We start from the raw sequence: 18,306 nt of genomic DNA on the forward strand, positions 1-18,306 counted from the left end.
GTAACTCATCTCGTGTAAGAGTTGCCCTAACTAACTTATCGAGGCCAATTATAACACGTGTCAAAGTTCTTATAGTAGTATAAAGCCGTACACCGACCCAAGTCCAAGAGTCGCCGGAGATTGTGTTCAACATGAAACATGGCGTCCACCTGTGAGCTATATCCAAATACCAACAGCCAACCAAGCCATATGTAACGGGCAACAGCAAGAGAAACTTCGTCAAACAAGGGTACAATTATTAGTTGCAAATTATTAGTATTATCCGATCCTTCTAAATTATTTGGTTTTATTATAAATGATTGGGTAAATTATATAAAACTATCTCAACTATTGAGTCATTCACAGTTTCATACCTCGTCTTTAAAAAGTTTCAATGTCATACCTTATCTTACAATTTGTTACAATTTCATACCTCCGTCAGTTTGTCTGTCAATTCTTCCGTTAAATAGTGCCGTGGCTTAAAAAATTAATAAAATTAATAAAATATTTAAAAAATTTAAAAAAATAAAATCATTTAATATTTTTTCTTTTTTCACGGGGGACCCACCCCCCCTAACCCACCCGTATCTCCTTCCTCCCCCAGTTCTCTTTCTCGCCGTGCCCAGAACCCCCCTAACCCACCTGGGATTTTTCATCTACCATCCCCTTTCCTCCCGTATTCTCTCTCCCTTTCTCCCTTTCATGCTGCAACAGCAGCCTCGTCGGCCCAGAACCCAGATCCCAGTCCACTTTTTGACTAGCGCCTAAATTTTTTTATGATCTAATCCTCGCCAATTTAAGTTTCTTACATTGATTTTGATATTATTGTTTACAACCGTTTTGGTGGAGAGACTATTTTCTGTTATGAATATTGACTCAAAATTTTGTACTTTCCAATGTGAAAGCAACATTTTGATTGAACGTTACACTCTTTTGAATTTTGCCCTTCCCCACGGCAAATCCTGGCTTCGCCACTGATTACGTGTTGCTTGTGTACCTCTTACAGATGTAAAGGTGTTGTGTTTTGCAGAGTTGTTTCCGATTTTTGGTGTCGGGTAGTATGTTTTTTCCACCAACAGGTCTCCCTCTAGTAGATATTCTAGCTGGTGAGCAATGAATACAACGACAGAAATTTTTGGTTCAGTACCTGTTTTCTTCAGGGTGTGGATTATTTCTGCTATAAATTCCAGATCTAGGAGTGGTTGGAGCTCCATCTTCTTCATTAATTGCAAGAGATAGTTGTGGGTAATAAAATCCCCCAGATCCATCCATTGTGGGTAGTTGGGGATAATAAAATCACCCGGACTTTTCCAAAACTCTTGGTCGAAAAGGCCACTAACTTCAAATCAGGGTAGATATGGTGATAAATGGGAAGGGCACGACACTTAATTAGATTCACAAGGGCTCGAGTTAGGTTTTCGGAGAACTACTCTCACAGTGGAGAGAATAAGTATTTGATGATGAGAGTTCCAATAATTTGGCCCGGGTTAGGTTTTTGGAGAACTAGGGAAAGTTAAATGTTTGATGGTTCATGCAGTTTCATTTTATCACTACCTGCAAAATGCAACAACAGGTACTGGAGCCCCAAGTAGTCCTACAAATTGCAAGTCTCTTCGTATCATCCGGCTTTCTTTCTCTTTATCCGTCAGAGGCTGAAGATCGTACAGGTTGTTCCTCTCTCCTTCGATCGTCTTTATTTTTTTTTATCTAGTTCTGGAATTCTCATTTAATTTTACTTGGCTGTTGGATTTGTCTTTGATCGAGCATTTTCACTCTGTTATTTTTTGGGCTGAAACCAAGGGCTTGGACTTGACTTGTAGTTTGGTCAATATTTCCCTCCTTCTCCTGAGACATCGTTTCATTGTAATGATCTGAATCGTTTATTTCTGTTATTATTATTCTTTATGGAAATATTAATTCGATCTAAGAGATTGTTTAGTCATCTATATGAATGAAAAAAAAGAAGATAAAATTCAATATAAATCTAATTTCGTGAGCTATTATTAGAAATATTCGACTCAATTGGAAAAAGGTCAAAGAATTTTTTTGTTGTTTCTCTGATAAAAGTGAAAATTTTAATAACTGTAATATAATCCTAAAATGAAAATTTTATCTCTGTTTTTGTGTTTTTGTATCTAAATATCACAAATAAATCGTCTCTAGCTATAGATCTTTTTTAGTTGTAATCTATCTCTTTTAGAATTAGTAGTATTTTTCATTTTTATATTAGAAATATTTCTCTTGAAAATTTTTGTAGTCTATGCTATGAGTATGTTACAAACTTACAACTGGACTATTATCTGTTGGTTGACGGGAAGGATGGAAGTATTATTCTTCCTACTTGCCTTCCAATGACAGTTAATACGGTTACATAAAATTTTCTTTTGCATCTGTAAGATTGCAACTATGAAAGTAGGTTCCACCAAATCCACACAATCAATTAATCCGGACTCTTGAAATTTAATCTAACGGCTACAAACAAGGAGTCTCTTTAAAAGATAATAATTTGAGCCGTTTGATCAAATTTCAAGGGTTCGGATTTAATGATTGTGTGGATTTGGTGGAAGAGATCCGGAGGGAATCTCTTCCCTGAAATTAGGTGTGTTATCTGTCTGTACAACACAAGACATTGCAAGTTTTGATGGTAAAAGTTTCCTTCAATTGCAAGAACAACTTGTGAATGATATCTTGGACAGGACCAACATGATAAAGGTAAGTAGTGTTGCTCAAGGGACCAAGTTTAGATTTCGTGTACACCATGCTCCGAGCACATGATTTGAGTAAAAAAAAAATAGAGTCAAACCATTTTAGAAAACTTTGATTTGACTGACATGGTAGGTGAAGAATTTCTGCTTCGTACAAAAGCATATCAACAGTTTGTGGCTTTTTTATTAGGCGGTTTAATTTCTGGAGTCTCTGACTTGCCGAGGAGCTAACATTGTGGCTAACACACAAAAATTTAAGTAAACAAATAAATACAAGAGAAATTGTTATGAGAGATCAGAAGTAGTCAAAGCAGTGGCATGATAAACGGTTAAGATCAAATGAGAAAGATCCAATGGTGACTGCAAAGACATAGACCACATGCATTTTTTAATGATTGTGTGGATTTGGTGGAAGAGATCCGGAGGGGATCTCTTCCCTGAAATTAGGTGTGTTATATGTTTGTACAACACAAGATATTGCAAGTTTTGATGGTAAAAGTTTCCTTCAATTGCAAGAACAACTTGTGAATGATATCTTGGACATGACCAACATGATAAAGGTAAGTAGTGTTGCTCAAGGGGCCAAGTTTAGATTTCATGTACACCATGCTCCGAGCACATGATTTGAGTAAAAAAAAAAATAGAGTCAAACCATTTTAGAAAACTTTGATTTGATTGACATGGTAGGTGAAGAATTTCTACTTCGTACAAAAGCATATCAACAGTTTGTGGCTTTTTTATTAGGTGGTTTAATTTTTGGAGTCTCTGACTTGCCGAGGAGCTAGCAGTGTGGCTAACACACAAAAATTTAAGTAAACAAGTAAATACAAGAGAAATTGTTATGAGAGATCAGAAGTGGTCAAAGCAATGGCATGATAAATGGTTCAGATCAAATGAGAAAGATCCAATGGTGACTGCAAAGACAGACCACATGCATTTTTATTTTTTTTTAGTATATCGATATTGTTACACTAGGGAGGGAGAGTTCAGCTAAACCACACAATGGGCAGCCTAATTTGATATTGAATTAGCCATCTACGAAATTCGAACCTAAGACCTCTCACTTCCAAGTAAAGAAGAATACCACCAGACCGTAGTACTGAACGTCACATTCATTTAAATTACGCTGCTTTTTTCATCTCAACTCTCACTCATTCAGGATCTCTCTCTCCAATGGCTTCTTCTAGTTTCTTCAAGATTGTCATGGAAAAAGATCTTCATGAGAGAAAGCTTGTAAGTTGATCAAAACTTTGCTTCTTCTCTTTTTTCTTATTTATTTTTGTAACTTGAAAGTTGGGACCTTTATAAAATGCTCCGTTGTTGGCCTCTTATTCTTCATTTTTTCCCTTCATATGAAATTTTAGCTGTCGTACATGTAGTTTCTTGAGAAATTCTTACCCTTTTTGGTTAATTAGCTTTCCCTTCAAGATTAAAAAAGCACAACTCTTTTGTTGATTACTTCTCTTAAATACATAAGTTGTTGTTTTCACACTAAAATTTTGATCTGCTTCCTTGTGGAACTTATTATTAAATCCAAAAGCACTCATTTCGGCTTTTAACATATTCTTTAATTTCATTTAACAAAGTATTGGTTTCTTAAACCTCTATTTACCAAATGTTGAAAATATAAATATAAAAAAGATGAATTTATTTTATGTTGAATTACTTTAAAAATGGTTATCTGGTGACGGAAAAATGAACTTGAGGAAGAAAACGAGGATGAAATCAATGGAGAATTTTCAGAAAGAATGTTTCAGAGAGTACATGGCTCTCGCAGTGCACACACACTGAATCCGTTGAAAACTCACGCAAGAAGTGTGAGGGTATACAAGGGGAATCTAGCCGTTAGGCTACACGTGATCCTCACATGCCTATAGTCTAACAAACCCCATGTGAGATTTCCCTTTAAACCAACATTCACCATAGTGCAGATTTCCACAGTACTTGCATCCTTCTTTTGTATTCTCCTTATTTCCCCCAACTTTAGGCACATAGTTTGGTTTTTCACCAAATTTTACATTGCCTTTCTTATCTTTGTTCTTCCAGGGTTTTCTGCCCTTGGAACCCCCATCATATGAGTTGTTCTTGGACTGTACACTAAGACTACTGAATGTCGTCTCAGTGGCATCTCTTCATTAGCATGTCTATTCAACATTTGCTCAATCCCTTTTTGACTCCCAAGCTGTGCATACATATTGCATTAAGGTATAAGTTCAATTGCAAAAAAAGTATACTTCGTTTTAATTTTGGGTTTTAACTACAAGGTATCAAGGAGTGTTTATCACAAAAATTGTTGACGGGATTACTAGAAAACTGAAGAGCACATCCTTAGGCATAGCCACGGGACAAGAGGGAATACATTGTCACGTGCAAGCTGGAATAGATTCTCACCTACAAGAAATCAGTTACTATACAGTTGTTCAAGTAGGATTAGATTCTCGTGTGCAAGAAATCTGTAATTATTTAGATGGTGTTGAAGGATCAAATGATGTTCACATGATTGGAATTTATGGTATGGGTGGAATAGGTAAAACAACGGTTGCAAAAGCCATTTTCGACAAATATCATCATGGTTTTGATGGTAAAAGTTTCCTTCAAGTCACGAGGGGAAAGAACCTGGTTGAATTGCAAGAACAACTTGTGAATGATGTCTTGGACAGGACCAACATGATAAAGGTAAGTAGTGTTGCTCAAGGGACCAAGTTTAGATTCCGTGTACACCATGCTCCGAGCTCATGATTTCAGTAAAAAAAGATAAAAAATAGAGTCAAACCATTTTAGAAAACTTCGATTTGACTGACATGGTAGGTGAAGAATTTCTACTTCGTACAAAAGCATATCAACAGTTTGTGGCTTTTTGATTAGGTGGTTTAATTTCTGGAGTCTCTGACTTGCTGAGGAGCTAATAGTGTGGCTAGCGCACAAAAATTTAAGTAACCAAATAAATACAAGAGAAATTGTTATGAGAGATCAGAAGTGGTCAAAGCAATGACATGATAAACGGTTCAAATCAAATGAGAAAGATCCAATGGTGACTGCAAAAACACTGACCACATGCATTTTTTTTTAGTATATCGATATTGTTACACTAGGGAGGGAGAGTTCGGCTAAACCACACAATGGGCAGCCTAATTTGATATTGAATTAGCCATCAACGAAATTCAAACCTAAGACCTTTCACTTCCAAGTGAAGAAGAATACCAACAAACCGTAGTACTGAGCGGCACATTCATTTAAATTACGCTCCTTTTTTCATCTCAACTCTCACTCATTCAGTATCTCTCCCTCCAATGGCTTCTTCCAGTTTCTTCAGGATTGTCGTGGAAAAAGATCTTCAAGAGAAAGCTTGTAAGTTGATCAAAACTTTGCTTCTTGTCATTTTTCTTATTTTTTTTGTAACTTGAAAGTTGGGACCTTTATAAAATGCTCCGTTTTTTGGCCTTTTATTCTTCATTTTTTTCCCTTCATATGAAATTTTAACTGTCGTACATGTAGTTTCTTGAGAAATTCTTACCCTTTTTGGTTAATTAGCTTTCCTTTCAAAATTAAAGTACAACTCTTTTGTTGATTACTTCTCTTAAATACATTAGTTGTTTTCACACTAAAACTTTGATCTACTTCCTTGTGGAACTTATTATTAAATCCAAAAGCACTCATTTCGGCTTTTAACATAAGCTAAAATATGGCTTCATTTTTGGCATCCCAAATGAACCATTGTTATAAAATCAAATCCGATGCCTGTGACATCCCACATCACCCAGGGGAGTGATCCTTAAATGTATATTCCCATCCCTACCTAGCACGAGGCCTTTTGGGAGCTCACTGGCTTCGGGTTCCATCGGAACTCCGAAGTTAAGCGAGTAACGCGCGAGAGCAATCCCATGATGGGTGACCCACTGGGAAGTTCTCGTGTGAGTTCCCAGAAACAAAACCGTGAGGGCGTAGTCGGGGTCCAAAGCGGACAATATCGTGCTACGGTGGTGGAATGGGCCCGGGAAGTGGTCCGCCCCGGGCCGGGATGTGACAATGCCGATGAGCAGTCCAAATCATAATGTCCTTTCGTTAATTTACGTCACATGTAGTTTTGACATTGTAGATAACTATAGATACATGGACATATTAATCAGAGCAACTTATCCATTACATAAACTTCCAGAGAGTGATGTGGTTATGTATGGAGATTATCTAGGAGACAAAGTAGTTCTCAAGGTTTCGAATGGAGAAAAATGGTAGATGAGATTGACTAGTTGTGATGGCAAGGTTTGGTTAAACAAGGGCTAGTCAAAATTCGCAGGGTTTTACTCACTAGACCATGGTTACTTATTGATATTCAGCTTTGAAGGAGATCATTCTCACTTCCACATGAGGATTTTCGCAAAGAGTTGTTTAGAGAAAGACTTCGGTTCATTTTTTAGTGTTGAAGACAACTTAAGTGGTGAGAAAGATAATGTTGGTTTACCATTTCTCTTGCTACACGACCCTATCAAAGGTGACTCTGATGAACCAACATTATATGTCTCACCACTTAAGTTGTCTTCAACACTAAAAAATGAACCGAAGTCTTTCTCTAAATAACTCATTGCGAAAATCCGCACGTGGAAGTGAGAATGATCTCCTTCAAAGCTGAATATTAGTAAGTAACCATGGTCTAGTGAGTAAAGCTCTGCGAAATTTGACCAGCCCTTGTTTAACCAAACTTTGTCATCACGACTAGTCAATCCTATCGGCCATTTTTCTCCATTTGGAGCCTTGAGAACTACTTTGTCTCCTAGATAATCTCCATACATAACCACAACATTCTTTGGAAGTTTCTGTAATGGATAACTTGCTCTGATTAATATGTCCATGTATCTATAGGTATCTACAATGTCAAGACTACATGTGACGTAAATTAACGAAGGACATTATGATTTGGACTGCTCATCGGCATCGGATTTGATTTTATAACAATGGTTCATTTGGGATGCCAAAAATGAAGCCATATTTTAGCTTATGTTAAAAGCTGAAATGAGTGCTTTTGGCTTAATAATAAGTTCCACAAGGAAGCAGATCAAAGTTCTAGTGTGAAAACAACAACTTATGTATTTAGGAGAAGTAATAAGTAAAAGAGTTGTGCTTTTTTAATCTTGAAAGGAAAGCTAATTAACCAAAAAGGTTAAGAATTTCTCAAGAAACTGCATGTACAGTAGCTAAAATTTCATATGAAGGGAAACAAATGAAGAATAAAAGGCCAAAAAAAAGGAGCATTTTATAAAGGTCCCAACTTTCAAGTTACGAAAAAATAAGAAAAATGATAAGAAGCAAAATTTTGATCAACTTACAAGCTTTTTCTCTTGAAGATCTTTTTCCATGACAATCTTGAAGAAACTGGAAGAAGCCATTGGAGGGGGAGATATTGAATGAGTGAGAGTTAAGATTAAAAAAGGAGCCTAATTTAATTGAATATTCCTCTCAGTACTACGGTTTGGTGGTATTTTTCTTCACTTGAAAGTGAGAGGCCTTATGTTTGAATTTCATGGATGGCAAATTCGATATCAAATTAGGCTGCCTATTGTGTGGTTTAGCCGAGCTCTCCCTCCCTTAGTGTAAAAATATCGATATACTAAAAAAAAGAAAGGAAAAATTGCCTGTGGTCTATGTCTTTGCAGTCATCGTTGGATCTTTCTCATTTGATCTGAAACGTTTATCATGCCATTGCTTTGACCACTTCTGAACTCTCATAAGAATTTCTCTTGTACTTATTTGGTTACTTAAATTTTTATGTGCTAGCTACACTGCTAGCTCCTCGGCAAGTTAGAGACTCCAGAAATCAGACCGCCCAATCAAAAAGCTACAAACTGTTGATATGCTTTTGTACAAAGTAGAAATTCTTCACCTACCATGTCAGTCAAATCAGAGTTTTCTAAAATGGTTTGACTCTATTTTTTTTACTGAAATCATGCGCTCAGAGCATGGTATATACGAAATCTTTCTTTATTTCTAACAGGATACGAGAAAGATTATAGGACTCAGTTTAGATTTGCATGACTCTGACAAGCCTGGCTGCAGTACAGAATCATTTCAAAAGATGCAAATTTTGAGAGTGCTCAAGCTCACTAGAAGTTGCATGCATCATTCCACTCGCCTGACACGATCCCCAGACTTTCAAGAAATCATAAAACTAGAGAAACTGATACTCAAAGACTTGTCGGATTTGTCCGAGATTCACCATTCCGCAGCGCACTTGTTTAACCTTAATTATTTATCTCCGGACTTCCTGATGGAATTGATAAACGATGACTGCAAGAGTTTGTCCAAGTTTCTCCCTTCAACGGTACAACACAAGAACCTTAAGCTTTTATCGCTTGTGAACTGCAATTTAACAAATGATGCAATTCCTAAGGATCTTGGCGGCCTATCTTTTTTAGAAGTTTTAGATCTAAGAGGCAATGCTTTTAACCGGCTACCTTCCCTTAGTGGCCTTTCTAAACTTCGAATGGTACGCTTGATAGGTAATTGTAAAGAGGTTGGGGCACTCCCAGATTTACCTGAAAATTTGGAAATCCTGAAAGTGTATGAGTTCATGGCACTTGAAAAGAAAGACGTGGGGAAGCCTGACAAAGACCAATTTAAGGAAGGGGAGTCTGCTGACGAGGAGCAAAAGAAGCTTAAGGAGGAGGCAGCAAAGAAGAATGAGTTCATGGCACTGGAAAAGAAAGACACGAGGAGGCTTGACAAAGAACAATTTAAGGAAAGGGAGACGAGGACCAAAAGAAGCTTAAGGAGGAGGCAGCAGAGAAGAGTGAGTTCAAGGCAGTGGAAAAGAAAGCCGTGAGGAAGGCTGACAAAGAACGATTTAAGGAAGGGGAGTCTGCTGACGAGGAGCAAAAAAGGCTTAAGAAGAAGCCAACATTTACGAGAGGACAAATAAAAGCTCTCTTATTTACTAAACTTATTCGTTTTGCTTCGAAAGCATTAAGCAAGAAGAAAAACGCTGGTTCCGATGAGTTGAGAATGACTGACCTCGGAGGACGCTAATTAGGAATGCCTAGAGCGGTTGATTGATTTTCGTGTACACAAGCATACTGTAAACCCTTAACTACCTCAGACTGTAGACATCCATGTGATCAAACAATCAGTCATAAAATGAAATATTCAGTTTTTCAACACATTATTAAAGTATCTAACTAGATGTTCATGTGATCAAAACACCAGCCATTCAATGGTGCCTAACTAGAACACTCAAGTAAGCTTCTGGGATGTGGTGAACTTGGAACAAGTTCATCAATAACAAACAAAATAGTTGCCGGCACAACAGCAGAGTGGAGTTAAAAATAATCTCACGCACAGCTCAACATCTTAGGACATGCAAGCAGCAGACTATGACTGCTCAAAGTTCCTTTACAAATAAAAAAAGTTAAGGTATTTAGTGATAAAATTATCCATAAATTCTATCATTAATACATTCTCAATTGAAGACAAACTTTTTCAAGTAAGTAATCCCAATCACATTTATTCTGGGATTTCTTTACAATTATTCCAATGTGGTGGCTTATTTTATCTGACAAGGGAGAGGGGTGCAGCCGTAATAGTAAAGAGAGAGATATTTGTAGGGTTGTGTAGAGGATGTGTTATTCCCCCTACGCAGTGCTTTTATTTATAGTAATAAGGGAGGGAAGAATCATTCTTCTCCAAGGAACACAAGTCCTAATAGGGAAGAATAACTACTATAAAATATAATATAGGATTTACACAATTACACTTTAATACAATGTTTATAACACTCCCCCTTGAGTGTGTAAATACTCAAGTAGATTCGACATCATGTAGAGTTAAGGAAAGCAACTCGTCGGCACTGATTCTGGGAACACTCTAGTCTCAAACAAATAAGGAACTTGCATATGGAACTAAGTCTCACAAAAAACCCAATGGCTATGGTAAAACCCGAGTAGGAACAAAACCCATAGTCTTAGGAAAAGTGCATGAGAAAATACAAAGTTAAATGAAATGTCTACGGGACTTCATCAGGGATATGACCAACCCAAGGTGGTTGCCTCGTCAAAACCTAATTAGGTAGCAAAAACCCAAAGGGAAAATGCTTCTAATCGTAGGGAAAAAGAGTACATTAAGATCAAGCAAGTATACTTCAAGATACTCCTTCTGAGTTCGACATAATTCTAAAGAGAATTAACAATGTTAGAACTCATAAATTTTACGCATACCTATTCTTTGAACAAGCTTCTGAAACGTTGCCTTATGTAGTGATTTGGTGAATAGATCCGCCAGGTTGTCTTGTGAACGAATTTGCGTGACTTTAATCTTCTGATGCTCTTGTTGTTGATGTGAGAAGAAGAACTTCGGCGCAATGTGCTTGGTGTTGTCTCCTTTGATGTAACCCTTCTTGAGCTGCTCAACGCATGCTGCGTTATCTTCATAGATCATCATAGGGACATCATTGACAGGGTAAAGATCTCATGAGCTTCGAATATGGCCCACAACTGCTCTCAGCCAAAAGCATTCTTGAGTAGCTTCATGTAAGGCAAGTATTTTAGCATGGTTAGACAAAGTGGCAACTAAGGTCTGTTTGGTTGACCTCCAAGATATTGTGGTTCCTCCAACGGTAAAGACGTAACTCGTTTGAGAGCGCTCCTTGTACGGGTCAGATATGTAACCTGAGCCGGCATAACTAACAAGGCAGGAATTGACTAGGGAACCGAGGGGGGTTGCGGTATCACTCGAGGATCCGTAGGGATAGAACATGCCCAAATCCGTAGTACCCTTAAGGTAACGGAAAATGTCTTTAACACCACTCCAGAGTCTGCGTGTTGGTGCATTACTGTATCTTGCCAAAAGATTAACAGCGAAGGAGATGTCTGGTCTAGCACATTGAGCTAAGTACAATAAAGCGCATATCGCACTTAGATAAAGAATTTCGGGTTCCAAAATCTCTTCTTCATCATTCTTTGGACGGAAGGGATCTCGTTTTGCATCTAGCAATTGAATGACCATATGAGTACTCGAAAGCTTCACTTTATCACCGTTAAAGCGGCGCAACACCTTCTGTGTGTAGTTCGATTGATGTACTTCTATCTGAACGGTGCTTTATCTCGAGATCGAGACAGTATCGACTTTTTCCAAGATCTTTCATCTCAAATTCCGACTTCAGGTGCACGACAGTTCTCTCGAGTTCTTCAGGAGTTCCGATGAGGTTCATATCGTCGACATAAACTGAAACAATCACAAAACTAGAATGTGACTTCTTAATGAACACGCAAAGGCATAGTTCGTTGTTCACATATCCTTGACTAGTCAAATACTCACTCAGACGATTATATCATATTCTTCCGGATTGCTTCAAACCGTAGAGTGAATGCTTCAACCGAATTGAGAATGTGTTCCGAGGTCTGGAACTATTTGATCCAGTCAACGTAAGTGCTTCGGGAACTTTCATATAAATTTCCATATCAAGATCCCCATAGAGATATGCAGTAACTACGTCCATAAGCTGCATACTCAGTTTTTCGGAAACAACCAAACTGATAAGATAGCGAAAAGTAATCACGTCTATAAGTTGTGAGAAGTCTTGCACAGCAAAATGAGCTTTGTAACGCATAATTTCGTTCTTCTTATTATACTTCCGAACAAAAACCTACTTGTAGCCAACGGGCTTCACATGAGTAGTATGTTTTTGTATCTAATCTCCGTATATCACAAATAAATCGTTTCTAGCTATAGATCTTTTTAAATTGTAATCTACCTCTTTTAGAATTAGTCGTATCTTTCATTTTTATATTAAATATATTAAAAAAATTATAATTTCCGCATTCTTTTTCTCTTTAACATTTTTTCAATAAGAATACAACTTATGTATAACACGTTTAGCGTTAGCTTAGTGTTTAGTGTTTGTAATGTAATATTTTAAAATTAGACTGAGAGGGTTTTTTTTTATTTAATTTTTTTTTGGTATGGTGAACAAAAATATGTATGGACTAAGAAAAATAGAAAAAAAAATATTGTCCAATCGGAAAACAGTATTCTAACACTAGTCTACGCTCATTAGACTTTAAAAACTTAGCGAACTGAAACATCTGAACAGTTAAAGAAAGGAAAATCAACTTAGACCCGTTACCAAAGTGGGGATCTTTGCTTCGGTGGGTGGGTTTCAAAAGTTGAAAGCTCCCAAGAAAAGATACCTAAATTACCACAGTTACCCTTTGAATAATTATAAATGTGATACAATAATTAAAATGGGAATGTAGCTCAGATGATAGGGCGCTCGATTAGCATGCGAGAGGTATGGGGATCGATACCCCACTTCTCCAATTTTGTCTTTTTTTTATTCCCTTGCCAATTGGCATGGACTATACGGCACCGTTTCTTCAGAGAGTGAAAAGTCAATCATGTCACCCTCAAACCAAAGACACAACAATGCTAGTTTTGAGGTCAACAGGGTCATAAAAGTCAAATTACCTCTGCCTAGAACACTCAGAAACACACTTTAGGGTTTTAGACAAGGGAACTTTAACGAAAAGCTCCTGGTACTGTTCACTTTAACGAAAAACCACATTTTTACACTAAAAAGTCAATCCTGGTACTATTCACCTTACCCTTTATTTTGTCCTTATCATTAAAACTCAAAGTTTTCAAGTCCTTTTCATTAGTTTTCCTTTTAGACAAATGAAATTAATTTTTTAACTTTGGGTCCATTTTAATCAAGTGTAAACAAAAGATGGCATAATCTTTCCATAATTCATTTACACTTAATTGTAGTGGTAGGTAACAAACAAGACATGTTCCTTTTAAATATCTTGTCTTTTTTTTTAATTAAATATATTGTATTTTAAACCGATCTTTGGTATAATCTTTGTCCATTTTTTTCTCTGGTGTTGGTCTTATATCAATTTTACTACTGTGGTAAAAACAGTTAAAATAAAGTTTTAATAATACCCTTGTGGTTATGTTTTAAATTCAAATTGAAAATAAATACTTTAATTCAAGAATAGTTTAAAGGTTACCAAGATGTTTTTATTTTTTTAGAACAATCGATATTATTTACACTAAGGAGGTGGGAGAGTAAGTTAAGTCTCACCATGAGCTAGCGTTAATGTGGTTCAAATTCGCCTTTGCGAGAATTGAAAAGAAATACCACTCTACCATAGTACAAAATGGCTTAACCAAGTTTAAATACTTTTAAATGACTTTCACTATTTTGGATGGATAAAATTAGACAAAAGTTGGATGGACAGATAACTTGTAACTACGATTGATAAAAAAAAATTGTATGTGTTTTTGTTTATACAAATAATAACGGGTAACGAAATGATTCGATCATAAGATCTTAGATGCAACTACAAGAGTAAATACTCTTAACCACGAAAGTGATATCAAGGGTTATTTAGTGGGCTAAAAATTGGATTCAAACAATCCATTTGGGCTCTATGTTTAATCTACAAAAACATGGGCATTTTTAGAGCCCAATTTTTACAACCTGCTGCAAATTCCCTCATTAAATTATTACTTTTGCAATTAAGCTGCAAGAAGCAAACTGTGAACAAACTTGAATCCAAATTCTTCTTCATCTTCTTCGCTGCAACCCATGAAGATGAAAGTCCTCCCCTCGTCCCAAAACCTTAATACGTTATACGACGTCGTGATGCCGCCAAAGAAGCTTCGAAGACTCATGTGGAAGCAAATTTCTTCCTCCTTGATCTTGGACAAAATTGCACTTACAAAACAATTAACACCTTTGGTTAAGGCCAAAAGCCTCACGCGCCCACAATGAATGGGGGCGCTTTGGCCGAATAACCTCTGATGCCAAAGTTAGAATTTAGAGAGAAAAATGTTTAGAGAGTTTTTGGGAGTTTTGCAAGAGTGTTGGAACTAGGTTTTTAGAGAAAATGGGTTAATATATATAGGGCATGGCCGGCCCCTTTGTGTCTTTTTTGGGTGTAATAGGTGATTTAATTGGTAATTAATGGATTAATTAGGTAATAAATCCATTAATTAGCCAATTAACATAATTGAAAGGGAATGTTTTGGAGGTTATGGAATAATTACCTTGTGGAGAATATGGGATGAGGATAGATGAAATAATTTTGAAATTGTTACCTATTTTGGGCACTTTTGACTTGGTTGAGGGTTGATTGCCCACTGCTTGCGCCTAGGAGTATGCCTTGAGGGTAATTTTGTCATTTTAACCCAAAAATCCACGTGTCGCCTTGTAATTATTTTTGGCTCCACAAATGCCCCCACATCTGCTAGGCTGTTCGCAGGAAAGGGCAGCAGGTGTATAGATATCCATCTTTGATGTAAATTCTTTCTTGGACTTGGAATTAGATTCTTCTAGGAAAGGGAAATAAATCGCCTCCAAAGCCTATTTAAACCTACATTAAGTAGGGGATTAAATCAACTTCGGAGGGCAATTACTTATCCCTACAAGAAAGAGAGAAAGCTAGATGATATTTGTTCCCCCTCCCCTAGTACTCTTCTTTGCTTGCCCGTGCAAAGAACTGTCTTCCGTTGATTTCTTTGTCTTCTTCGCGCCGCACTGATGTAAGAAAAACTTAATTCTTTTTGTCTTCCCCTTGGGAGGTGCTGCCACGGGGCAGCTGTCAGGGTGGTGTGGCGCGTCGGCTGGCAGAGGCCAAGAGTAGGCTTGGCATGGGCCAAGGAGGTGGTGTGGCATGGGCCATTGCTTGTGCTGCTCAGCTTGATTGAAGCCAAGGATTGGCTCGGCATGGGCCGAGGAAGTGGTGTGGCATGGGCAACGGTTTGGGCTGCCATGTCTGGGCTGTTTGCCAAAAATGAGGAAACTGCTTGAGTTTGATTTCTCAGCTGCCGTAAATGGAACAGTTAAGGATAGAGCTGCCAAGATTGGAGCTGCTGAAGATGAAGTGTCGGATGAGCGAACTGTTAAGTGCAAAAGTGGTTGTTGCCGCCTGACCATTACTGCCTAGTTGATCTTCAAGCATTCGATCTTTAAGCTATGTAACCTTCTCGCACTGGAGAGCTTACCCAGATGGGTGTCGAGGAATTAGTTTACCCTCTTGCACTAGAGAGCAATTAGTTTACCCTCTCGCACTGGAGAGCAATTAGTTTATCCTTTCGCACTGGAGAGCAAACCCATATGGGTGTCGGGGAATTAGTTTACCCTCTCGCACTAGAGAGCAATTAGTTTATCCTTTCACACTGGAGAGCAGACCCATATGGGTGTCGGGGAATTGGTTTACCCTCTCGCATTGGAGAGTAATTAGTTTATCCTCTCGCACTGGAGAGCAAACCCATATGGGTGTCGGGGAATTGGTTTACCCTCTCGCATTGGAGAGCAGACCCATATGGGTGTCGGGGAATTGGTTTACCCTCTCGCACTGGAGAGCAATTAGTTTATCCTTTCGCACTGGAAAGCAGACCCATACGGGTGTCGGGGAATTGGTTTACCCTTTCACACTGGAGAACAATTAGTTTATCCTCTCGCACTCGAGAGCAAACCCATGTGGGTGTCAGGGAATTGGTTTACCCTCTCGCACTGGAGATCAATTAGTTTATCCTCTCACACTAGAGAGCATGAAAGTTGTTGTTGTGAGTGCAGCTGAGGAAAACTGGACTGCTAGGACAACCCAAATAATCCTTAGCATGCGAGGTCATGTTTGGCGATCTGCTTGAGACTTCGAACTGCTTGTAGACCTTACGTAAGGGTGTAAGTGCAGTGAGTTGCTCCCATAATTATAGTGCCATCATTAGGTGTTTCGTCGTGTGTCTTTTTAAGGCTTGGTAGGCACGAGCCACATGGCAAGATCGGCATGGCTAGGAGCCATGATGCAAGATTGGTGCAGTTATGAGCCATGGTGATAGATCAATGGCTGCTGGGAGCCGTAGAGCAGACAGCTGTGGCTGTGAAAGCAGAGATAGGGCTGGCTTGGGCTAGGTTGTGCGCAGCAGGATGAATTGTCTAGAGTGTTGAGAACAAGGCCTACCCCTGATTCTTGGTAGGGCTGGTATATCTTTCTGGTACTCGTCTACCCCCGGCGTGCCATTAGGTTGAGCTGCTGCGTTTGTCGAAACAGAAGTAGTCTTTATATCCTGCAATCTATGTGGGGTAGTCCCGTCTACTCGATCTTGTCATTGAAAGATGACTCGCTTATGTTAGTCATGTCTCATCAAAACACATTGTCAATAGCTTCGTTGCACGGGAAATCGCGTAATCGCTCGGTCATGAGCCTTTCTACTTCTTCCTGAATTTGCCTTTGTTGGGGGTGGCAGAGCTCTCGGCTGCCCCCTGTCGTGACCTGTTGGTCTAGGCTACTTTTCCATGTGTTTGGCTCGTCTATGCCCCGACTGTGTGGTTGTGGTATGCTCTTAGCATGAGAGTGGGTAAGTCGCAGGTTGCTGGTTGAACTTGAGCCGGATTGAGTGATTGCTTCTCTCCGTCCACTGTGCTGCATACTCCGATGTGAGGTGGATGATGCTCATTGCGGGCCTTGCAGCGAATGAACACTTCGCCTAGAAGGTTGCTCATGTTGATTATCAGAGTGTGGCCCCAACCGTGAATGTATGTTTATCCGTGGGCCTAACTGAGATTGCACGCTCCTCTACGCGCTAAGACGGGAGTATACACTATCTTGGGGGTCCAGTCGGGAGTGTATTCCATTAGAACGCTCGATTCGTGACTGGTCAAGTGGCTGTTTGCCGGGACGCTGGTGGAAAGGTTCGTCTGCCCTTGTCCTTCTTCGAGACACCTCGTCCGGGGCACGTTGGATCTCGGTGTGTTGCAAGAGTTGATTCACCAAGGTTGTATGTTGTGCAAGGGCGCTCGTCAACTCTATGACTTGTCGAGGCAAGTGTTGTTTGCCATTTGGATTGGAAGAGCTTGGAAGGAATATGCCTCATTGAGCAGTGGAAGTGTGGTAGGCTCCGAACACGAGATTTGAATTGGGAAATGTCAAATCCGTGGAGAAATGTGGTTAAAATGTTCCCGGTTCAATCGTAGGCCCAGAAATTTAAAACCGGACGGTTGAACTAATCTTGGACCGATTTGGGCTGCTTGGAATGCCATGGGAGCAGACTGGGCCGCAGGAGCAAACTGGGCCGCGGGAGCAGGCTGGGCTATGGGAGCAGGCTGGGTCACAGGAGCAGGCTGGGCCATTGGAGCAGGCTGCTCGGCGTGTGGCGTATGTGGGCGCGAGGCTAGGGCTCGGCTTGGCAATGCGTTGGGCTTGCATTGGGCTTGGAGTGACATGGCTTGGGATTGCTTTGATGGCACGGCTCGGGCTGTTGTAGTGGTGCCATGGACCTCGCCACAAGTGGCTACCGAGGTAGCCACCACGGTGGTTCCCATGGTGGAAACTCGTGGTGGTGGTGCCGCTCCACTTATTGTCACATTTAGCCTCGTGGATCGCCGTGGTCCCATCTCTTGAATGTTGAAATTTTCATTTGTTGAATTTTCTAAATTTCTAGCCATTGTACTTCTCTTTTACGTTTTATCAAAGAATTTTTGCAAATAAAAAATTCTAATAATAAGAACGTACGAAAAATCTACAAATGGACAAGACAATAAAAAACCTTGGATGCGAGAGTCTTCTACGAGTGTGGGACTTAACTCTCAATGAAAGCACCAATTTGTGGTGCAAAATTCTTCCTCCTTGAT

General features: G+C 39.1%; 1 long non-coding RNA gene across 1 annotated transcript; it reads left to right on the forward strand.

Moving 5' to 3' along the window:
- Positions 1 to 574: 574 nt before the first annotated feature.
- On the forward strand, positions 575 to 9,834 carry LOC139194569 (uncharacterized). Its single transcript, XR_011579540.1, has 2 exons — positions 575 to 3,917; positions 4,949 to 9,834. It is a non-coding gene; the product is annotated as an uncharacterized lncRNA (long non-coding RNA).
- Positions 9,835 to 18,306: the final 8,472 nt, after the last annotated feature.

The sequence above is a fragment of the Malus domestica genome, chromosome 03 (genome assembly GCF_042453785.1).
Source record: "Malus domestica chromosome 03, GDT2T_hap1".
Lineage (NCBI taxonomy): Eukaryota > Viridiplantae > Streptophyta > Magnoliopsida > Rosales > Rosaceae > Malus > Malus domestica.